We start from the raw sequence: 26211 nt of genomic DNA, 5'->3' as shown, positions 1-26211 counted from the left end.
ATGGGTGGGTTTATCACTCTTTATGTCCCCATCCCCATTTCACCTTTTTTTGAATTTCTTCTTTTTCTTTTGGTGCATTCTGAAATCTTATTCTTATCATGCTGAACAAAAAAAATAGAAAGTGTACACACTATTGGTGAAATGATATAAAAGGGGAGAAAAGAGGGAGAAAGGGGAAAAAAAAGGCTGTAAACAAAACTTCAAAATCTTTGGCCATTGTTCGAAAGTCTTTTCCTTTTGTTACACAAAAATAGTAATTTCAATGCTGACAATACACAACAACCCATTTCTACAGATCAGATATAGGATTCTCCTTTCAATGTTGTATGGTAATTCTTTTAGCAAATCCCCAGTAATAGAATCTAGGGTTCAAAGTGACTCTCATGCTCCCCAATCAAATGTACCCAGAACATCTGAATGGACTCGCATGCATGAATGGAACTAACATGTGTTGGGACTTACTTGCGGGTCAGTGGAGTCAGGAGGGGGAACATGCCAGGAGTGTGAAAACATCTTGTTTGGACTATCTCTGGTATCCAAGGTCAAGCTGCCGAACGGTTGGAGACAACTGTGTGAAGTGGAACTGACTGGCATGAAGAGGGGGGCTGCATGCCTGAGAGAGGGAAGGGGGAATTGTACTCATTGGGTTGTTTAACTTAGGGAAAAAGTGGGAACTTTCATTCGCAACTTTTTCACTGTTCTGTATGCTACTCTCTATTAGACTTCTACCATAATCCCGTATGAATTGACCTTAATGGCAGACCGAGTAATACAGTCATTACAGTGACTTTAGAGATAATCTAGTCCATGCCCCCGCTCAACCTAGGATCCCCTAAAGCAGGAGTTGGCAAACTACAGTCTGTGGGCCAATTTCAGCCCGCTACCTATTTTTGTATAGCCTGTAAGATAAGAAAGGTTATTACATTTTAAAATGGTTAAACAAAATCAAAGAATATTTGGTGACTTGTGAAAATTATTTATGGACACTGAAATTTGAATTTTATATAAAGTTTTATTGGAACATGGTCACACTAATTTCTTTATGTACTGCCTCTGGCTGCTTTTGGAGTACAACAGCAGACCTGAGTAGCTATGACAGGGACCTTATGTACTGCTGACACTGCTTTGCACTGCTGTTCAGTGCAATACAAATCACAGTAACACAATATTTTGAGTGCCATACGTATTGCGGTATCTCAACATTTTATCACCAAATAAATAAATAAAGCATTATGTTTATTATGCAATGACACTACAGGTAGTTCTCGACTTATGATGACAATTGGGACCAGAAGTTGCATCATTAAGGGATGTGGTCGTAAAGTGTGACTGCATTGCTTAGCGACGGCAGTCCCTGCAGTTCCAGTTGCTGTTGTTAATTGAATCCCATGGTTGTTAGGCAAGACAACTTCCTGCCAGCTTCCCACAACCAAAGTCAGTGGGGAAGCAGGCAGAAAGTTGCAAGTCCCAGGCTGTAGGCAAGTAAGGGGTTGCTGCTGGGTGGGGGAGGGAGTGAGGGGATGTGCAGAGGTGTGGGGGAAGGTGCATGGTGGTGCACAAGAGGTGCGACACAGGTTGGGGAGGGTGTGCGAGTGGCCAGTGTGGTGTGAGTGCAGAAGGGCTGGGGAGGGTGCATGGGTGGAAGAGACTTACCTCAACGACTTTCTGGGGAAGCTGGCAGGGAGGGTCGCAAATGGCAATCATGTGATCATGCGGTGCTTGGCAACTGGTCATAAGTGCGAATTGGTTGCCAAGCACCCAGATCATGATCACGTGACCACGGGGATGTTGGGATGGCTGTAACTCCAAGGACCAGTCACAACCACGTTAGCTCAGCACTGTCATAATTTTGAACAGTCGCTGAACAAATGGTTGTAAGTCAAGGACCACCTGTATTACTGTGCTGAAAGAATATAGTATACATTGACATTATGAGACTAAGCACTTATCACAATATTCCCAACTCAAAGGAAGGCAACGGTCAGAAAAATGATAATATTTAAAATGGAATACTCATTACGCAGAATTTCTTTACAAAAATAAAAAAAATAAGTCTGCAACCAAAGTAAGTTTCTGTGTGGTTCATTTGTTAGCCAACAAGGAAAGCTATTTACTGATTGTGAGTTAATTAAATTGTGTTTGATTGTAGCAGCTGAAGAAATGTGTCCAGAGAAAATAAACGTAAGATTGCCAGAACAGCTGCTCCAAGTGTTGAAGACATTGGGAGCAACATCAACAATCAATTAAAAAGGCAAATGATTTTGAGTAGTTTTCTTGGCTCCAGGAGAGTTGACAGATGTTACCAATACTGTTCAGTTGTTGTTGTTGATTCAAGGAAATGAAGAATTAGCCTCTATGAATAGTCTGTGTGGAACAACTACGAGTGAAAATAGTTTCAAAGAAGTTGAGAAAACACGAATTCAGTACAACCCGAAGTGGAGTCTGCTAAGATATATTATAACTGATGGTGGTAAAAATATGTGGAGAACAAAAAGGGTTAATAGGACGAATTTACATAGCTTGTGAAAATGTAAGTTTTTTAAAGCTTATGTTTATTCACTATTATTCATCAGCAGGTACTTTGTGGAAAATATTTGAATCTATCGTGTTATTATTGAACCAACACTATCAATGGTGAACTTCATTCACTTTTGTGGACCGTCAGTTCCATGAGTTTTTGTCAGAAACGGAAGCTGAATATCCCAACTTGCCCTGCCACACAGCAGTTTGATGACTTAGCAGTGGAAAAGTTTTATAGGTAGTCATCGAATTACAACTGCAATTGGGACCAGGACTGCTAAGCGATGTGGTCGTAAAGTTCAATGCCACATGACTGCAGCAATCCAGGCAGTCCCAGTTATCGTTGTATCCCAAGGTGCACGGGTCGTTAAGCAGGAAGCAGAGGAAGTCACAGATAAGGTGTGGGGGTGCTGCAGGGGGGTGGGAGAGGCCCTGGGAGGCCCAGCACAGGCCATGCATGAGTTGGGGAAGGAGGGCGCTGGTGGATGCATGTGTGTGATTGTAGGGAGGCTGTGGAAAGAGGGCGCATGGTGCGTGTGTAATCACAGGAAGGCTGGGGAAAGAGGGTGTGGGGTGTGTGCGAGCGAAGGGGGGAAGGAGGGCACAGTGCGTGCAAGCAAAGAAAGGCGGGGGGGGGGGGACTTATGGCGATCACGTGACTGCAACCGGTCATAAGTGTGAGCTGGTTGCCAAGCACCTGGATTTTGTTCATGTGACCATGGGGGTACTGCAACAGCTGGAACTTTGAGTACTGGTCAGTGCTGTTGTAACTTTGAACAGTCACCTGAGGACTACCTGTGTTGTGATTTTTTGAGCTCAGGGCCATGATTGAAATTTTTCTGAATGAGAAGAATTGCCTTCTATTACTAGCATTGAACACTGAATGGCTTTGGAAATTACCTTTTGCTGCAGACTTGATAATATTTCTTAATGAATTCAACCTAAAATGACAAGGCAGAACAGCACTTATACTACGGTAAAGTAATTTTGACAACTAACATTGTTTGAATCACAAATAATTTTAAGCGGCTTTATACACTTCCTGTGCTGCCGAAAGTTAAAACAAGAAGCGAGATCTCCATCCCCACACAAATTTCCAGCAGATATATTTTCCGAGCCCTAACTATAGTTCTAGCAGCACTTTTTGGACCTTGATGTAAGTGTAAAAGAAATGTCCATATTTCAAAATCCATTTAACTGTGCAACTGAGGAGCTTCCATCTAACCTTCAATTGGAAGTGATTAATTTGCAATGTAATGACATTGTAAAAAGCAAGCATCAAGAGAAGAATCTAACAGAATTAAGTTATATTAATTTATTATATTTTTAATTCCATCAATTAAAACATTGTGGAAATTCGTTTTCTCATTTGTTATACAAGTACCTACATAATATCCTCAATTCTGCTTCTTGGCCCGTAAAGCCTAAAATATTTACTATCTGTCCCTTTACAGAAAATGACCCCTGCCTTAGAGCATCTCTTACAGCCTCTCTTCGAAAACCTCTAAGTGAAGAACAACTCACCAACTGGTGTGGCAGCTTGTTCCTGTTCATACAGTCAGACATTTTCCCCTGATGTCTAGCCTGAACTTGCTTCCTGATAGTTTGGTTCTGGTACTGCCCTCTGGGACCACACCGAGCAAGTCCACTCTCTCTTCTGTGTGATTACCTAAAGACTGTTATCGCATCTCTCCTTAGTTGTTATTTCTACACTAGACATACCCAGACCCTTTAACCATTCTTCGTAGGTTGTAATTTCCAGATTCTTCACCATGTTGATAGCTATCGCTCAGTTTGATCCAATTTGTTACTATACTTTTTGAACTGTGGTGCCCAGAACTGGAGAAAGGACTCCAAACAGAGTCTGACCAGAGCAGGGTAGAATAATTAATTTCTGTCATACATACATACATACAAAATACATATATATGACAGAAATTCTGTGTGTGTGTTTCTCATATATATATATATATATACATGAGAAACACACACACAGAATTTCTGTCATATCCATCCACCCACCCACCCACCCACCTACCTAAACAGTTTTTCCCTTTAAGTACACAGTGTTTTTAAATCCATTAACATTGCTATACTAAGTTATTAATGCAGGTTAAGGTTTCTGCCAAAAATGGGGGGGGGGGCTGTTTAGTCTACTGATCACAGAGAACACTGGCAGTTTCTCAAACATCTGTTGAAGGTCAGATTTCACCAGTATGGAAGCAATCAATGGAGCTATACAACTCTTAGCACTATAAGCAGCTCCAAAGAAATACTTCTAACAGGCTGATAATAGCAGATAAACTTTTTGAAGAAATACTTATAAACATTATTACTTTTCCTTAAAGAAGCTTAAATTTTTGAAATAATATATAAAAGCCATTTGGCAACTTGGTATGGCAGTAATTTTATTTTGGACCTTAGTTCAAGAATGTTCAGTTAATTTCAAATTAACTGAAATTTTACTTAAGATTTTTCTGCATTGACAGATAAAAATGAAACCAATACCATCAATGAAAAATGATAAGCTAACTTACAAATGTAATTTTGATCCTTTCTTGTTTGATTTCATAGACATGAAAATATCTGTGAAAACCTATACCATGTCACTGAAGTTAATTCTGTTTCTGTTGTAGGCTTTATGATGTCACATTTTGCAGTATTGTCGTAAGACTTAAGTCTTGATTTTGGGGGAACTGTTTTAACCATGTTTTTAAACCATTATATAATCTCCCATAATATAGGAAAGAGGAAGAGATACTTTCTGATCATCAGTGATTGAATGCCTTCACTCCTTTGGGTTGAATGCAGGCAAAATATAGAACACCAACTGGAGAAGACCACCATTTTTATCTGTTTTTCCTATATTTGCAACTACAATTTACTGTCAGTTTGTGCAAACTGTCATTCGGCAGACAGAGAATGATTAGCTGCACTGAGTCAACAAAGAGGGAGAGCAAACAGGAGTTTAGTTTAGTTTATTATTCAAATTTAATTACCCCCAAAAGAGCTGAGGAAGGGGATGCACTTTTTTGTTTGTTGTTCATCAGAGAAACATGAAGATGGAAGGAATTGCTCTCACAACCTACAGAGAATGTGCCATGTTAGTTTTCCTCTCTGAAGACTACATACATATGCTATAAGAGTAGGCTGAACACCCTCTGGTAAAGAAAGGGAAGGGGTTAGAGCTGGACCTGTCCAATATCCAGCCTTTCAAGGAGAAGATGAAGAATTCTTAAATTGGAGACAGGAAGCACTTGTGAAGGGACAACAGTACCAAGAAGCCTCACAGAAGACAGAGGCCCAAGAGAAGAGAAGGTAGCTGCCACATACCTCAGTGACTGGGAAAAACGACTAGAGGCTCTGTAACAGGAAGGACTCTTGCCCCTGCCCTGAAAGGAGGAAGCTGCAGGTGGTGATCTGAGACTCCACAATGAGAATAATTAAAACAGCAATCTGAAGGAGAGAAAGGTGTGCTGCTTTCTTAGGACATGCATTTGGGATATGACAAAAAGACTTTCAGGACACTTTAAGTCCACTAATATCCTTTTCCACATTCACACAGAGAAAAAAGGCAAAACCAGACCTAGCCTGGAAGACACTGCAAAGGACTATGGAGTGCTAGGCAGGAAAGTGAAGAGGCTGAAGCCCAGGTGACATTTTATTCTGTCCTTCTTTTAGAAGGACATGACCAAGGAAGAGGGAGAATACTGAAAATGAACAGTGGGTTATGCAGATGGCTTCTCTGGTAAGGGATATTTTCGTAGTGAGGGCCTCCTGGCAAGAATGAGCTGCATCTTACATGAACTGGAAAGAGTATTTTTGGAAGGTGTTTTGTAAACCTGATTTGTTAGCCTTCATATTGAATCCCATGAGAGAGAGAAAGGAATGTCTAGACAGTAGTGGAATACCAATTGCTGACAACAGGACTCTGAGACATCGACACGATATGGAGGGATGCAATAATAGATGATTAGATAATGTTATGTAATCCCAAGATGGCACTGTCTTCATACAAGACATCTACGCACAGAGTATGAAAAACAAACAGGAAGAATTAGAAGCCCTAATGCAGGAAAGCAAATATAATTCAGTAGGTATTACTGAAACAAGGTTAGACAAAACTTAGGAAGAGAATGCAAGGCTTGAAGGATCTCACTTATTTAAAAGGAATAGGGCAGATGAAGGAGGAGCAAGAAAGACATTATATGAAGGAAGTGCACACATGTATTGAAATCCAGAAAGAGCTTTTTTAACTGTTTAAGAACTAAAAGGAAGAATTGGTTTCTCCTGCTTGAAGATGGTTAACATAGTAACAGGAACAAGGAGCAGGCAGTGTTCCTCAGCTCCTACCTTGCTTCCATCTTCTTTGCAAAAGGGAATAGTATTCAAATGGGCCTAAGAAGAACAACTGACAAAAGGAAGAAGTGGCAACCTAAGAAGAACAGAGAGACTAAGCATCTGGTGACCTTGAATGAGTTTAAAGTTTAACTCTCCACAACCAGGCACATACATCCAGGAGTCTTGAAGGAGTTTCTGGGTGTAACCTCAGAACCCCTTTCTGTGGTCTTTGAGAAATGATGGAGGACAGGTTTGATGCCAGAGGACTGGAGAAAGGCAAATGCTGTTCCTAACTTCAAAAAGGAAGAGGGGAGAAGAACCAGATAACTATAGACTTCCCTACTTGCTGGCTGATACCAGGCAAAATCACAGGAATGTGATAGACATTGTATTTTGATTTCATAAACACCTGACAAAATCTCCAGTTCAATTCTAGTGAAGTAGACAGCTAAATGTGGGTTGGACTATGCTACTATTAGAACACTTAGAGAGCAGAATCAAGATTCAGGAGGATCCTGACAAGATGGAGCAATGAGCAGAAACCAACAAGATCAATTTCAACAGGACAAGTGCAGATTTCTACATTTGGGTAGGACAAATGTCAAATATGAATATAGGAAGGATGAATCATGCTGGGCAATAGTTTATGTGAAAAGAATCTGAGTGTCTTGGTGAATCACAAGTTGAAAATGAGTTAACAGTGTGATGCAGCCACACACAAACATATGAAAAAGCAAATGATTAATAAAGGTTGTGTAAGTTCATCCTCAAAACATTTATAATAAGAACGCAATAATCGAGCTGGTCCAGGCACCTTTCCTAGTTTAATTTTTTTAATACCCTCAGAAACTTCCCTTATTGTTATAGGTCCATTCATAATCTGTCTCTGTTCCTCTGTAATCCTCGGTAAATTTTGTTTCTTTAGTTTCATCTATTTCTCTAAAGAGATGTTGCTTCCTTTATACAAATTGGAATTAATATTGATGAAATGCTTTTTGTATGGCCGCATTGTCCATTAATACGGTATCTCCCTCCTGTAATTTCAATATCTTTTTCTTTTCTTTTTGTAATTTATATGCTATTTGAAAAAAATAAAACAAGATATAATTTTCCTACAAGAGAGACATATTAGAAAACAGGCCATAAAATATTAGATTTATAAAAAATTGGGTGAAGAATTTATTTCAGCAGGAACAAAAAAAAAAGTAAAGAAATAGGAGTTTTGTGGGTGACCTTGGGCCAGTCCCTCTCTCTCAGCCCAACTCACTGCACAGGGCTGTTGTTGTGGGGAAAACAGGAGGAGGAAGGTGTACTAGGTATGTTCACCGCCTTGAGTTATTCATAAAAATAATAATAACAAACAAACAAACCCAGAACTTGTACTGACTGATGAGCATGGTAGATTTGTTGGGGTGGAAGTTAATTTGTATGGGACTAAGACTTAGATACCGGAACTTTACGCCCCAAATGAGGACAAAGTATTGTCTTATAAACATCTTATGGAGAGATTAATAGGTTTCTCTTATGAAAATTGGTGTTTGATGGGGGACTGCAATGAAGTGATCTCCCTACAACTTCTGAGAAAAATATTAAAATCACTCAAGGCAAATTACCAAAAGTTGTCTTTGATTTTATAGATAATTTAGGGCTGGTTGACATACAGATACAGAAAAATGGCAATTCAAGAAGGTATACCTACTTTTCTGAAAGACATAGATACTTTTCAAGAATAGATATGATTTAAATTTCAAAGAACTTGGCTACTAAAGTTTCTAAAGTAGAGATATTACCAAATACTTTTTCGGATCATAGTCCTGTGAGTTTGGTTTATAGAAGAAAATCTAATTCTTTTAGATGGAGACTAAATGAATTGCTGCTACAGAAAGAAGCAGTAGTGGAGTATTGTAAAAAGAAATTAAAATAATTTTTTAAAAATAATTTTGGTAAAGGCACTGATTTAAGAATGGTTTGGGATGCAAGTAAAGCTTTTATTAGAGGTTATTTTATACAATGTAATAGTGAATTTAAAAAGAAGAGTCAAGAGAAAACACAAGCTATTTTGGATGAAATAATAAGGTTAAAGAAATCTCCAGAGAACATAAGTATTTCTCAACAAATCAAGCTTTTGTAATGTCAATTATCTATGTTAACAGTAAAAGAAATGGAAATAAAAATGAATTATGTAAAGCAAAAAAAAAAAATTGGGGTTTGCAAATAAAACAAAAAAGCAAATGCAATTGTAGACTGAATCTACAGAAGTATACTGTCAAGTTCAAGTTAAGTCATCTTTCCTTTCTAGTCAGTATTAGACAGACTGCATCTAGAATGCTGGGTCCAGTGCTGGCCATAAATTGGAGCATGTCCAGAGAAAAGCAACAAAGATGGTAAGGGGCTTGGAAAGAAAAAATGATGAAGAAAGGTTAAAGACAATTTGTATATTTAGTGTGAAGAAGAGAAGACTGCAGAGAGACATTATAGTTGCCTTCAAGGATCTTAAAGGATGTCAGGTAGAAGGCAGGGCAGAAATGTGCAGAGGTGTTCCAGAAGACAGACAAAGCAGTAGGTTTCAGCTGGATATCATGAAAAATTTCCTAATGGTAAGAGCCATTCATTGGATTTCCTAATGGTAAGAGCCATTCATTGGATTTCCTAATGGTAAGAGCCATTCATTGGACCACACTGTCTCAGGAAGTGGTGGATTCTCCTTTGCCAGAAGTGTTTTAACAGATGCCCTAATTGTGGATTCCTGCACGGGGCTGGCAATGGACTACACTAGATGATCCCCAAGATCCCTTCTAACCTTAGTATTTTATGGTTCTGTGTCATTCTGTGCACACATCCTGAGAAATGGACTGTTATCTCTATGCTATGACCTTCTATATTTCCACCAGTACTGTATCATGCTTATTTATCAAATTTATATGCCGCTGAATATGATCACAATGGCTTGCAACAAAATAGAACAAATAATGCCATCACAGTATCAGATCAGATTATTCAAACAATAAAAAACTACACCGATTAATTACAAAACACATTAACAAAATCTGGTTTCATATGGCAGTCAGTTGCCAAATGCCCTCCAGAAGAGTATAATCTTTACTATCTTCCAAAAGGCCAATCACTAAGGGGGGGGGGGTAGCCTATCTTCCAAAGGGAGGCAGCTTCAGAGTATGGGAACCACGGGGAGGGGGGGGGAAACAAACCAGCAATTCCTAGCCCTCCCCCTCTCATGAAAATGGGAGACCAAAAGTAACTTTTCTTGAGAGAATTTTATTGTGACATATTGTCTGATTTGGAGCAGATGGTCCTGAAGATACCTAGGTGACAAGCCATGCAGTCAAAACTAGCACTTTGAATTGCACTTGGAAACCAAATGGTAACCAATACAGGGCCCACAAAATTGTTGCAGGTTTGTCCAAAACAACTATCACCAGTCAATCTGTAGCCATTGCACTCTGAATGAATTATAGTTTTTGAGTAATCTTCAAATCTGTTCCTTTTACAGGCAGTGCTATCCCACCAAGAATCATAATGAACAAGCAGCAACTCCATCTTCCCAGGGTTCAGTTTCAGTTTGTTTTGTCTCATCCAGACCCTGAAAGCCTCTTGTCAGCCCTTCAAGGTAGATCCGACTAGGAATCCAACTTTCATAGGTCAGTACTACTTTTATTGTAAAGCTATAGTAACAGAAGTCTGAATATGCTTCTCCCCTCCTTCCCTTTATCTTCATGAGAACTAGGAAGGGTTTTGTCTGAAACATTTACTCAAGTTACATTCCTGCCCCGGACTCAGTCCTCTTTTATCTGACAGTTGTCTTGGTAATAGCTCTTCCTGCTCTCCCTCAAGGCCATTCCTATGCTCTCTATACCTCCAGACTCCGGGAAAGACTTCAATGGTATCTCAAATTGAGTATCATTAGTATATTGCTGGTAACACATCCCAAATGCCTAGGAATTCACCCCCATGTTTGGTCAAATTCACTTCTGGACTTTCTCCAACAGTGTCAGGCATAATTTCTGGTGCTTTATCTCCCAGAGCTCTTTAAAAAACCAAAACAAGACTAAGGAAAACAGGTCACTCATATGAAATTTTGTCAAGAGCCTGGACTGTTTCCTGTTCTCAGAAACTAACCAAGCAATCAGTGGAGCTGCCTGTCAGATTGTTGGGAAATTCCCCTAGTATCCTCTAGAAACCCTCAAATGACTACAACTGCCCAACACTAAAAGGTGAGGGGACCTCTATACCAGCCTGGTGACCAGATCAATGAGCCTAGAGAGGGAACCAATTGAGCAGCAGCATAACTGGTGTACCAGAAGAATACCTAGCTTGTTCATGCAGCCCAACTTAACATGCAGGCACTCATACCTCAGGGATAAAATGTCAGGTCACAAGCAAGTAGTCCCTTGAGACCCACATCACCTGCTGTCCCTGGCATTGACCTTGTAGCTGCTGACAATCCAAAAACCTAACTGAAGAGATCTCCAAGAGAGCAGTATCACTATTGTCACCTAGCCAGGTCTTGGTAAACCAGGTCCACTTACTCATCTACTATCAAATTGTGAATGATTGGGTCTTACTGCCAACAGGTTTGGCATTTACCCAGCAGCAACCTGAGCCCAAAGTCACCAAAAATATGACCACTAGGACCCAGGAGTGCAGCTCCCAGGCTGTAAGTGAAGATAAACAGCTAATTATTGATCACCCTTCCCCTGAAATAGCTTACCTGATGCCCATCCACCATCCCTCCTTCTGCCTGTAACAACTAGGATTCATGCTGCTTCCACCCCTAATCATGAGGACACATGCTGGCTCCCTCACCCAACCACCTGTCATCACACTCATACCCTACTACAGTATCACCAATAAACACATAAACACTATCTATCAGGTCTCCCCTGCATTCACAATCATGTCACACACAATATACACACCCATCCCACACTATTAATCTTACTTTTGGTAAAGCCACCTAGCTAGACTGGCAGCCTGCCCTCACACACATATCAAAGCCACACAACTACCAGCCTTATTCCTGGCAAGGCCTCCCAGCTAGGCTAATAGTCAGTCTCATATAATACCCCAATATCTCAATTTACAAACTCATCAAATAATCTGTTGCCCACTCCACCATCTCTGAGACTTTCTCTCACCAGGCTCCTGACTGAGGATAGAATTCCCCTGCCCACTCTCTCACTGCGTGAAGGACCTTCAATCTAGTCATTATTCCCCCCCCCCCCGATAAATGTGTATCAATGTTGGAGCGAGGCAAACTGATCTCTTAGCAACAATAAGATTCCAAATATGTTCCATTCCTCTCACCCATGCCCTCTACTGTATGTCCATTTTCACTGCTTTATTTGGCAATATGGAACCCATGCAATCATGATACTGCATGATCACTTAAGGAAAGTATCATGCAGTGAGAATGAGCATCTAAAACAGTGGTTCTTAAACTGTTTGATCCAAGAATCACCTTTCCTGATCTTGAGTAATGTCATTACGCCTCCCCGACACAAAAAACCTCCCCAAACTTCGTTGTTTTATACAAGTGTCAAACTGGATCCTTGACTCCCACGCAAGGAATTACAAATTGCTCCATTACACCCAGGATATGCCCAAATTACCCCCAGGAGGGTAATTACCCTCATCTTAAGAACCACTAATCTAGAAGGTTGTTTCCTTTTCAAAAAAACTGAGGATAGGATTATGCATTATCTTTCATCTCAGAGCCTGGTAGCTCCAGCTCCCTTTCTTTCCTTTTCCTGATCCTACAATTGCAGCTTGAGCCAATACTATGTTCTGTGATCTAACTGCTGGCCTGAAAACAAAAGATTACTGAAGACCATTTACATTTGCTTACTATTCATTTTCGCTTTACTAAGCCACTTTATATACAAAGTGCCACTGTAAACAGGTTGCAGATACAAACATGCCCCAAAATAACAAATGCTTGTCAGCCAGCCTACAGTCTCTCTAGTTTTCACTTTGATAAAGTATTGCTGTGTTAGCAATAAATTAATACAGCATTTCCCAAGTGTGATTTGTGGCCAAAGACCTGTCCTTGTAAAAAATGCAAATAATGCACAAATATCTGCTTTTTCCTATTTGAGCTGCAATCTCACCAGCACTTTAGTCAGAGGAGAAAGAGGAAAGTTCTCCTCTGAATTCTCCACACAGAGTGCTGGAGATAGGGTCACCAAAAGTCACATCCATTTTATACCTTTGTAGAAATAGGCTGAAAAAATACCCACTCCCGGCCATGTAACATTTGGGAAAATAGCAAATACTCTGTAGAGGTTTGACTTTCAATTCCTCACTTTTTCAAGGTTGGGCTTTTTGTTTGTTTATGGATACTACACTTCTTTCCAGCAAACCCCTGAGCCCAAAATCACTGCAATATCAAATGGAGCAGCCAAACCATTGGTCCTCTGGTATTTTAAATTACATGCCTGCCATAAAGAGATCATATTTTTATAGATCTACTGAATTTCTTAAATCACTGACACTACAATTTCTGGGAAAAAAATGGAACACTTTACACCATTTGAAATGCAGAATCCAAAACATCAATTGTAATTATCTTTTCTACCTATACACACCCATGCTACACAACCCTTCATGATATGCAAATGAAATTTCATCTGTGCGGCATATTTATTTGTTTTAACAATATGGAAGACAGTCATGTCACTCTTGATTGCATGTTCATACTATGGAAAACAGTGACCATCTATGGATCTCCCAAGAAGCAACACAGCATTTACATCTTCTTAAAAACAAGAATAATTCCCTAATGTATTAGGGAAGTATAGGGAGTACATGCAATATGTAAATGTGGAACTATTAAAATCTGTAAGTGAAGACCTCAAAATTATGTTAAACCTGTTCTACATTTCTCATCCTGCTGTTGTCCAGATGTGCTGGACTACTATTCCTACAATTTCCATCCTGCATGTATATCCAACATATGGAATAAAGAAGTTTAGAGAAAGCTATGTGGTATAATTTAAACCAGTTTAAAATTGATCTCTAACCAGTTTAGAGAAGGCTATGCTACATTCAATAAACTTAAATGGAAGCAATGAAAAAGTTGCTCTTCAGGACAAGACCTTCCCCCATCCACACCATTTGTCAGATTTCAAAAGAAAGGGAAAGTAATGCTTGCTATTATGCCAAAATTAGCTTTGGATAAAGTCTCTGAATCAAGGCTCACCACAGGCCCATTTAGAAACTTAACTAGTATTTCAGCCTCAAATATTGGCATCCACTACAAACCACAATGATGAAAATGACAAAACATGTGTTGCAATACAACAACCCCTGGCCTTTTCTACTTGGATTTCAATGTCAAACACAAGTACGTAAGTCACAAGGGTTGCGTTGTGACATTATGCTACATGTTTTGACTCATGCTCGTCCAACTCCTCTGGATGCCTATTGCCTCAAACCCCACCTCCCCATCTGCAAGACAATATTTCTGACACACTTTAAAAATGTATTTTAAATTCTAGTAAGTTTTAAAATATTTTTAAAATAGAAAACAACACATTTGTGAAGTGTGCAGTACATCAATTTTTGTAAACTCATAAAATACATTAAAATCTCAGCCAGATTACACTAAATATTTATAGATAACTACCTGGGATACTGAATCCTGCCATTTTTTCTATCTGAAGTTTCCTCAAGGATACATCTTCTTAGACACCATATATACATATGTATGTGTGCATGTGTATTTGTAGAAATACAGCAGTAAAACAGGTAACAATTATTGGTATAACATTTAAATTTCATAATACAGAAATTGTGTTCTGGACAAATGTGCCTAAAAATTAGCATGTCTTGCAAGCCTATTTTAAGATTACTGAGAATGTGGATAAGATGCCACATTACTGTGCAAATACTGATTATGATTCAATAATTAAATATATATACTCAACATAATGACACCTTTAAGTAATCAAATTATGTCATCACACATGTATATATGAAAATTGTATGCTAAATTTAATCCATAAGTAAATTAATGAAGTTAACATGTTACTCTGAGAAAATTAAATCCTTTACTTTCTGTTCTTATTGTATAGTGTAGCCTATAAGCTACAACAGTAGATCCCATGAATTTTTCAACTCAATGAATGGTGAGCTAATTACATTGCTGAAGTTCAGTGAACTCTGGAATCACCACACATCAGTTAATAATATTAGGATAAAAAAAATCATATCATAGTACAATCAACAGGATTGTGGATATCAACAATCTGGCTGGAACTTCTATCATAGTCAAGGAGGTTAACAATTAAGAAGTCTATCAAAATATGATTGGAGAACTGCAGTGTTTCCCAATCTTGGCAACTTCCTCATATGTGGACTTCAACTAAAGTTAGCAACAGGCACTTAGCAATATTACAGCAATTCTTTCACGTATGCAGGTGGGCCTCAGGAGGAAGTCTTAGTGAGTCTTAACAGAACTCTGCAAGTCTTAGCAGAATTGTGTAAGGAAGAAGGGCTTAAAATCAATCATCCTAAGACCAAAATTATGATTTTCTCAGGAAGACCTAATTGCCAGAAACATTAGTTAAAATAAAATAAAATAAGTTCCAGCTTTGAAATACCTTGGTGCAATTTTTAAAGCCTCTGGAGCTTGAGGGAGGCAAATTAGAGCCTTTTCTTTTTTGTAGAACCAGAATTTTATTAGATTTAAGACAAAGACAAAAACTACAAAAAATAAAAAACTAAAGGAGTGAAAACACAAGATATTTTTTTTTAAATTACAAGAGGTGACTTCCAACTTTTAACAGCAAGGATATACAACAAATTTTCCATAATCAATCACTTATTCTATATTAAACCAAAATCACATTATTTCTATAAATCATTCAATTGGCACATTATAAAAATCACTAAATACAGTTACTCCATCTCCTTATATTAAAAAAAGAAGAAAAAATATATTTATATAAACCTCCTAATCAACTTCCTCCCCAAAAACATTTAATTATTTCCTTCCTACTACTATTCTATATATTCCTGTCTACTATAATAAAGATCAAACTAAAAAGCATATAAATTGCCTGCCATTATAAATAATACAATTATAATAATCTTAATCATATTAAGCCTAAAACCAAGCATTTATTATTATACCTTATTAATCTTAATCCAACTTGTTAAAGATGAACGAAGTCAAACCAGCCCTAGAAACAATCCAGATAAATATTCTTAAGCCCTGACCCCACTTCAAAATAAACCAGGGCGTTTACATATCCCCTGTCATGAGTAAGGATGGCGAGCAGGGGGCTCCCATCCAGACTGTTAAGCGCATGCGTAGCACTGAGGAATTAGATAGCCATTCAAAGAGACACAGATCGGAACCGCCTTAACCTTTGGGGTTTATATGGCTGGGGTTTTCCCATGCTTCTTCAGTTTGTTAGGATTCCTGTTATGTACAAGCAATAAAACATTAGAGACCAATTCCTTGTCTCAGCATGTTCCCTGGCAGTTAGGACATCCCCACAATACACAGAGAGCCTTTTTCATAAAGAAATCAGACAGCCCAACTGCCCCCCTCAAGAACTCTGACTTCTCAACAAAAAGCCTCCCATGCATAATAACCCCTTCTTTTCCATAACATTCCATCAACAATTCCATTTCCCTCATGGCTTGCAATTCGATCTGTCCCTTTAATTTCTTCAACTCAGCTATCCAATCTTCATCCAGCATTTCAACAGAAGCTCGGATCTCACTATTAGAAGAAACATTTCTATCATTATTGAGCTCTTCAATTTCTTCCATGACATCCCCAACCAGATGACACGTTTTAGACCTCATATTTTCCACAATCCCTTGAATGCCTTGCATAAAAACTTGACAGGAATCAAAAAGGATCTGTTTAAAGTTTTAATGAAAATCTGGGAAAGTCTGCTTGAAATCCTCCACGTCTCACACAGTAGATTATGGCACCCCTAGATACTTCATCAGTGAAAGTGGGACATAATAGAAAAATTCCAAAAAGTGTTTACAGAAGTGAAAGTATGATAACAGGCAGTTCCCCAGGGAAAGTAGCAACAGAAAGCTGAAAATTCAGAACAGCAGATTTAACGTGTAGGAAAATGCTAAGATCTTCAAACTTAGCACAAAAATAATAGCAGGGAGACGATCACGTACCCTCAACCTTCCTTATTATTTGGATGGGAAGCAAAATCCAAAACTTAAAAAGATATTTTAAAAACGAAATTAATCACAAAAAGTAATGATAAGCACCAAGAGAACGCATTTCTCCTTGCTGTAGAAAGCCTCTCTTAGGGTACACATACTTAAAAGAAAAATAAATCGGGTGATTTAGAAATGGGGTGGCCGGTCTTAATGTCCCTTTAAGGCTACAGCGCGGTTTGGAAATGACAATGCCCCAGCCTCCCACCTGCTCTTACCAGTCGATCGCGAACGCTGTTTGCAATTTTCTGGCTGCAGTAGCCTTCCTGAGGATAGATGGGGTAATTCCGAGTGTTCTCCTCTTTCTGGAAAAATGCTCCTGGGCTTCAGGAAAAGCCTGCCTGAGCCCAAAAACTGCTGTGTTGTCAGTTCTGCTCGCGGAGCCCACAAGCACAGCTGTTCAGACCATGTTCCCACCGAAAGCCCAAATTAGAGCTATTTCTATCAAAGCTAACAATAGCATCAAGACCATCCACCACCACCACCACGATATATTACTTTATTAAAGTTGATGCATATGAGCTGCCATCAAGTTTTTAACCCTAAAACTGTATCCCAAAGCTGTATGGTGCACAGGTATGCACCTATAATGATTCAAGCCCTTCAATATTGTTCAGTCTACATTTTTATGAGCACTATTCTATGTCCCACGCTGTTTCAAATGCTTTGATCTGCATGGAAACTAACTATGATTCTACTGGAGGCAAGAGCCCATGTTTGTGATTCTTACTGGCTGAAGTTCCTGTTGCCCAATGGCTCATTGGCCCTGTTAACTCTCAGTGAAGGGTTTTCATCAAGGAAGAACGGCTTGAATCTTAGCCAAACTCTATTACTGCGGCCTTTCTTTTGACTCTCAGCTGCCCCTGGGTTTAGAGATAGCTAGAGCAGAAATTTGTGAAAGGGCCTGTGACATTGCATGCAGACATATTTGGGTGCTATAGCCAACAACCTGGACACTATTAACTCTGCAAACTACTTATTCATCTCACTCGTTCATTTTCATCTGTTAAAGTGAGAATAATAAACAAACAACTCAAAATTTACAAATAAACATTTCTGACATTTCAAACAAAAAATCAGTGACCAATATAGCCACCCTTCTCTGCAATAACAGTCATAAGCCTTCCATTCGTGGAGTCTGTCAGTTTCTTGATCTGTTGACGATCAACTTTTTGTGCAGCAGCAACCACAGCCTCCCAGACACTGTTCAGAGAGGTGTACTGTTTTCCTTCACTGTGAATCTCCCGTTTGAGAAGGGCCCACAAGGTCTCAATAGGGTTAGGTCAGGTGAGGAAGGGGGCCATGTCATTATTCTTTCATCTTTGAGGCCTTTACTGGCTAGCCACGCAGTGGAGTACTTCAATGCATGCGATGGAGCATTGTCCTGCATAAACATCATGGTCTTCTTGAAAGATGCAGGCTTTTTCCTGTACCACTGCTTAAAGAAAGTGTCGTCTAAAAACTGGCAGTAGGTTTGGGAGTTGATTTTGAGTCCATCTTCAACCCAAAAAGGTCCAACTAGCTCATCTTTAATCATACCAGCCCATACCAGCACCCCACCTCCACCTTGCTGGCATCTGAGTCGAAGTGGAGCTCTGTGCCCGTTACTGATCCAGCCACAGGCCCATCCATCTGGTCAGTCAAGAGTCACTCTCATCTCATCAGTCCATAAAACCTTTGAAAAATCTGTCTTCAGATATTTCTTGGCCCGGTCTTGCCGTTTCAACTTATGTGTCTTGTTCAGTGGTGGTCGAGTTTCAGCCTTCCATCCTTGACCATGTCTCTGAGCACTGAACACCTTGTACTTCTGGGCATTCCAGGTAGGTTGCAGTTCTGGAATATGACAGCACTGGAGGATAATGGGTTCCTGGTAGCTTCTTCTCAAATCTTTGGCAGTTAATTTGCATCTTTTTTTCTCAACACGTTTCTTGCGACCCTGTTGACTATTTGCAACAAAACATTTGATGGTTCTGTGGTCACGCCCCAATATCTTAGCAATTTCAAGAGTGCTGCATCCCTCTGAAAGACTTTTTACAATTTTTGACTTTTCAGAGTCAGTTAAATCTCTTTTTTGGCCCATTTTGCCTGAGGAGGAGAAGCTGCCTAATAATTATGCACACCTTGATATAGGGTGTTGATCTCCTTAGGCCACAACCTCCTTCATTACAAAAATACACATCACCTGATACGCTTATATCCAATATATCAATATCTTGTATCAGGTTTATACAGCTTGGAGGTGGAAAATACGCATAAAAACGATATGGTCAAAATACTCACTTGCCTAATAATTTGCACACAGTGTATGCGTTCTGTCAACACAAACACTATTCTTTGTAATTTTACTACCGATTTTCCTTAAACCACCTGTTGCTCTATTCCCTGCAGGTCTCTCTTCATTAAGCTTTTACACAAACAGAAAATACAACTGTCACAATCCCTATAGGTCCACAGCAGCCCCTGTAATTTGTGTTGCCCAGAGTCACTTCCATACTGGGATGGGCGGTGTATGTATGTATGTATGTATGTATAAATAAATAGTATGTTAGTACATGCTCTAATACACATCACAGTAGGAACAGGAATTATTCAACAAAGAAAGTAGTAGCAGAATGCTTGATTTTTAGATTCAGGCAATCAGCCAGTCTTTTAAAACATGTATTTATTTTGAAATCTTTCTCTAGTTACATTGCCTGTAGTCACTTAAACGAACATTATAAAAAATGAATTCTTAGTAATGTTTGCTGGAGAAATACTCTACTGGGAACAGATATTTTATTTTGAGTAAGAAATTAATATATGAGAATTGATTAATATTAAAAATTACTGACATTAGGATTTAGAGCTGGAAATGGGAATATACAGAACATCAATGCATGAAGTATACAATAAAAATATTTGTTCTAGGTATCAAACTTTCTCCAGAAGTGTTTTTTTTCTTTTCCTGATTTGAGATGTGGAATCATAAAATTTTTTTTTTATAAGCCATTCCTCAAGGCCCAAAAAATTCCTTTTGAAAAGAGAAGATAAGCAGAACAACAGAAAACTGTAAAAAATCCCACTATATTATTCCACACTGACACAATCTCACTTGAAAGAAAAAGGCACATGTAAAGAATTATACTGATGCTAAAGAGGACATAGCCTAACAAATGGTATCTAATCCTGCCCAGTGAACTCAATAGCACCCAAGAATAGAATTACCATTTCCCCATGCAACCGTCCCCCATCTCTCTCAAATAAATTTGGGAGACCTGTGAGAACTGTTAACAGGCAGAAGGGGAAAGAAAACTGTTATTCAAATGGGTATCAAGTCACAAAATGCTGGATGCAAGCTGGTTTTTGTAAAAAAAATCATTTGGTGCTCCCTTTTTTTTCCTATGCCGTATGTATTCCACTAAAAGTACCTTGCACAACAGCATTATGCTTGAGCAAATCTTTACAAGCACTCTCTCAATGATGAAATTTGTATCTTGGGTCAAAGTAAACTAGTAAAATGTTTAATAGGAATTTTAAATAGTTGACACTGCAAACCACAGGAGCAGCAAAGGTAGCAGCTTCCTTAAAATAATATACCCAAGCATGATGGCTACAACCAGACTGAGAATTCTGGGAATTGTACCCCAACATAATCAGAAAGTGCCTGGTAAAGGAAGGCTGATATAACAGCCAATAACAGCTTTAAAGATAACATCACTTGATCTGCAATATACATCACAAAGCAGGTAACAATGAAAGTTTTAACCAAAATTAGGAATGCCATATGAATCTCCCAAATTGAATTTCCAATAAAAATACTGATACTCTACTAATATTGATAATTATTTTATTATATTTATATTATTAAAAATATTCTGAACCCTTACATTCAATCCTATTGCACAGAGAAAAATAAATGAATACATGTGTATAATCTTGTACACATTTTTAAAAAGGAACAAATACAATCAGAACACTATTTCTCTTAGTGTGATATACATTTTCTTCTAGAATTAGAGATGCAGAATTTCCAGAAATGTTGAAACTGCTTTCTGAAGAAAGGAAATGCTTTACAGACATGTCGTCATTCCTTGAGGGGCATTTAAAATACTATGCAAACTTTTTTTAAAAATTAAGATACTGAAGTGTAAGATTTATATTGCTTATGGAAATATACAGATGCAGCAAAATTAGATTTTAATATATAGGACTTTTACCACTCCCATGATAGCACATTGTTCTTTCTTTAACCTCCCATCTGTTAATCCTAATGATGGACACTTGTTTTCTTCCACTTCTAAAATCTTTAGACTTGCTTTGTTCTCCTAAGCAAGCAGGGCAACCTGTTCTCTGTTTCTAATCCAATCTGCACAAGAATAAGTGGACTGCTGCCTGTTCCACCATATTCCCAATTCTTTGAGGCTCACCTATGCTGGCAGGAAGACAGGAACAAATCCACCAGTCTCTACAGATGTGAACACTACAGCCCACATGCAGAGACAATGACTATTTCTTTTCTTGTATGAATGAAAGTTCCTCTTAAAGGGAAAAGTGTGCCTTTCTCTTGATGTCTTGTTTGTCTTCAGTTCAATAAATTCTGTGTAGAGAACTCTTCTCATTGCATACTGTATACAGGTAGTCCTCACTTAACAACAATTGAAACTGGAATTTCGGTTGCTAAGCAAAGTGGTCATTAAGTGAATCTGACCTGATTTTACCACCTTTTTGTGGTGGTTCTTAAGTGAATCACCATGGTCATTAAGTGAATCACATGGTTCCCCATTGCTTTTGCTTGCCAGAAGCCAACCGGGAAGGTAAAAAATGGGGATCATGTGACTATGGGACGCTGCGACAGTCACAAATGCAAACCAGTTGCCAAGCGCCCAAATCATGATCTTGTGACTGTGGGGATGCTGCAAAGGTCCTAAGTGTGAGAACCAGTTGTAGGTCAGTTTTTTCAGCACTGTTGTAAGTCTGAACCATCACTAAACAAATGGTTGTTAAGTGAGGACTACCTGTAGAGATCATTTTGAGAAGTAAAGCTTTTAAAACAGGAACATCTTATCTTAGACATTTTGTTCATCATTCTGAAGTAAAATGCTTCAAATATGAAATAGGACGCAGGGGGAATCTCTCCACCTCCATTCTTTTACAACTTTTTTTTTTTTATCCATTCAGTTGTGTCTGATTCTTGGAGACTACCTGAACAAGTCCCTGCAATTTTCTTGGCAAGATTTTTCCGAAGTGGTTTGCCATTGCTTCCTTCCTAGGGCTGAGCACGTGCAACTGGCCCAAGGTCGCCCAGCCGGCTTTGTGCCTAAGGTGGGACTAGAACTCACGGTCTCCCAGTTTCTAGCCTGATGCCTTAACCGCTATACCAAAGTGGCTCTCTTTACAACTTCAGCCACAGCTAGTTTAACTTGTCAATTATAGTTAAAAGCAATATGAGCTGGACTGATGCATACTTGAGTAATATGCAATATAAGTAGTTATAAAAAGCAGCAGTTGATATCAAAGAAGCTAAGCAGAATAGGACTTGTTATATAGATGGGAGACCACCAGGAAATCAACTGCTGTACAGATAGTCCTCCCTTAATGACCATTCATTTAGCGATGGTTTAGACTTACTGGAAAAAAACCCTGATTGTGACCAGTCCTTGCACTTACGGCTGTTGCAGTTTCCCCAGGGCCACATGATCACGATTCAGGCTTGGCAACTGGTTTGCATTTACAACCATCACAGTGTCCTGTGGTCACATGATCACCATTTTTGACCTTCCCAGCCGTCATCCGGCAAGCAAAATCAATGGGGAACCACATGATTCACTTAACAACCAAATGGTTCGCTTAACCATGTGATTCGCTTAATGACCACCACAAAAAAGATCGTAAGATCAGGTTGGATTCACTTAATGACCACATCGCTTAGCGACCAAAATTCCAGTCCCAATTGTGTTCATTGAGCAAGGACTACTTGTAGGCTATACTGGGAAGTTCAGAAATATCCCTAAAGTCAAAAACACCTAATTACTTCCATACTGATGCCAAGGAAAGAACACAGATGTAGTCATGCACACCAAAAATTGAGCCTGACTCAAGGGAATCTTTAACTTAAGTAACTGAAAAAACTGTTTTCATTAATAGATTGTATAATCCAGGCTAACTGTATGCACACTGATTTCCAGACCAGGCACCACCTTTATTGTCAATTGTTTATGATACTAAATTCCAGATAAACATAGAACACTGCTCAGGTACAATTGTTGCTGGTATGCAATGGTATGCTAATAACCAGCTCAGGTTAATAGGTTTTATAAGTTTTTTATTTTTATTTTTTGATATAAGGGAGGGGCAGATGGTATTTCCACAGTGGTGTAGTACCTTCCAAGCTCAAAACATGACCACTGAAGTAAAGGGCATGGGGAAATCAGTTCAAGACATTCTGCTGTCAGGCTGGTAAATTTATCGCTCTTCTTATATTCTTTGTTACAGAAGAGGTCAACTTCATAAACTGAAATGTAATCATCTGTCCTTGTGTGTTGTGTGCATGTTGTGTTTTCTTCTTCAGGCAGGTTTTCAAATGGAAAATGTGCACATTACAGATAATGTTGCTATGCTGTTGAACATTCAGCTTTGCCTGCTCACCCTTGCAGAGTAAAAAAAAAAGTTTATTTCTACTATCCTGTTTGCTATAGGCTGTGTTAAAGTGAATCTCTTACAGTTGTTTCTTTGCTGATCTCAGTTCTGGCTGTCTGTATAGGCAAACCAAGCTGCAGGGGGAAAAAAACTTACTTAACTGTTTCTTCCATTCTTTACTACAGGAAATTTTAAAAACTACAGGACAATTGTTCATAAATGGGAAGACAGAATTCAGCAAGGGCTTCCAACCTACCTACTTTTCTGGCCTTAGAATGGAAAATGAGGAACAAGCTTGTTTTGAGTTTTTGTTGTTTCTTCTCTCAGAATATTTGAAATGTTCTCAGTTTTGTTCTAGGGGAGCACAAGACACACAAAATATTCTGGAAGCAAGTTTCAAATGGGGCTGCTTTATTCCAAGGTTAGAACAAAACTTTTGTGTTTGTGTCTTGCTGTAACAAAGGATTATTTCTGAGACATTTTATAACACTCTTAGGTGAAAACTGCACATTTCTCTATTTAACTCCACATACACACATTTATAAGAAGATACAAGTGGAAGCTGTTTGTGAATTATCTGTACACAGGAAAATGTACAGAGTTTTCACATAGGATATTTGGACAAAACCTATTTCTAACTTTTCTAGGTTTAATTTCAAAGTGCAAACAGCTCTCATACCTTATCTGGAAACTGGCTCAAACTTCGGTTTATAAGTAACAGAGAAATTACATAGCAATCACTCATTTGTTGACACTCATGAAGTTTGAGTTTCAGCTGTTAATAGTTTAGCAGGTTAAGCAATACCTTTTGCCAAATGAAAACTAAAATGCAATTCTGACTTTAGGATTTTCAATAAGGTTCTAAAACCTTTCCTAATATTCTTGGTGTTTTTTTTAATATGCATAAGAATAGATCTGTAGATTTCTCTCCAAACTCAGTTCTATGGAAATACATCTGCTATGCTCAAATGTATGCCATAGTATGCCAGGCCTGTAAAAGCTACCACCACTTATGCAAAAAAGTAGCAGTGGGAAAAGAAGAAAATTTTTTAGCTTTAAACTGAACAGAGAGAATGGTTTATATGATACTTCAAGATCAGTCATTGTTATTTGGATCATTTTCCTCAATAAATAAATGAAGTATGATGTTTCTGACTCATTTGTTAAGTGGGTTGTTTTTGTTTATTAAATTTCTCTACCTCCCATCTCATGTATAGTTCATATTTTAGGTCATATTTATGCAGAAATATTGAAAATTCAAAAGGGATCACAAGCTTTTAAGCACCACTGTAACAGAGTAACTTTATTAGATCCATTTTTTTTTAAAATATATATAACCTGACAAGCTTAAGAACTGATCAGTTGGAAGGGAAGGACAAAGGGAGCTGATGTCCCTTTCTCATTTTTTACTTTGTTTACATTTTACTGTAAACAGTAGTTTTTGATTTGCTCAATCTGAGTCGTTCTAATGAAGGCCCTAGTTTAATGTGGATTTTACATGGCCAAGAGGACCACCTTTGCTTTCTGCCTTGTAATTACATGCAGGGTATGTCCTAGACCTTGAGACAGATAATATAAGTCCTCCAACCTGCATGCTACTGGTTCCTGGTGGCTTGTTTCCATTGCCCTATTTTCCAAATTCCAGGAGTGATAAGGAGGGGATCAGAGAAACATCAAAATTTATCTGACAGGCTCTCTGAATTGAATTACTGGCAAAATTGTAATATCCATTCTTGAGGTTTATATAGCATGCCTGCATTTAGGTAGTTACTAGACAACTTGTGATCTGCTGGGTCATCATTTCAGAGGTATTTCCTTACCAGATTCCTCAATGTTTTCGGAGCAGAGCTTCTAATGTACTGGAAAAGTTCTTAAAAATTCAGGGAGACATTCAGAGATGTATCTGCCTTGAAAGTAGCTCATGTTGAACTGTATAGCCCAGTCAAACATTAGGAGTTGACCACAGGAAATGTTTTATGACATGTGTACTATGTCATAAAATGTTTATAATTTTTATGTCATAAAATATTTTATAAAATTTGCCAGATTTCTATTCCACAGGAGTCGGGGGTCCCAGATTTTGGATGCATTCTGTAATTTAGCCCATTTGAGGTACCTTGGTTCAAAACTGTTGCCTATGATGCACTGTTTCACCCAGTTAAAGATTACAGTCATGAGTGTTTTAGTAGTACATAGATGTATTGTACATGCCTACTATGCCCGTATCACATTTCTATAACTATCTATAATGCAAGCTGAAGATGACTAAGAATTCCAAATTCTGGATCAGGGAAAGTATGTGCAGTACAAAGAGAACATGCTTATTTTCCAGAAAGTGAATGCCAGCAGTAGAATGATCACTGCCAGCTGGTTTGGCCATCCTCCTTATTACATCACTTTAGTGTCCCACTGACAATTACCAGACAACACGGGAAGTGAAAATATATTTTAAAAATGAAAAGGGAATAGTAATATATACTTCTTTCTCTGAATTACAGTATTCCACAGTATGTTTCTAAT

At 38.5% G+C, this 26211-nt stretch overlaps 1 protein-coding gene across 4 annotated transcripts in view; it reads right to left on the bottom strand.

Moving 5' to 3' along the window:
- The window catches only part of JMJD1C (jumonji domain containing 1C), a 137013-nt gene that overhangs the window by 91892 nt on the left and 18910 nt on the right, over positions 1-26211 (bottom strand). The window lies entirely within an intron of this gene.

This window comes from Candoia aspera, chromosome 6, assembly GCF_035149785.1.
Source record: "Candoia aspera isolate rCanAsp1 chromosome 6, rCanAsp1.hap2, whole genome shotgun sequence".
NCBI lineage: Eukaryota > Metazoa > Chordata > Lepidosauria > Squamata > Boidae > Candoia > Candoia aspera.
This window is presented reverse-complemented; position numbering and strand designations above follow the sequence as displayed.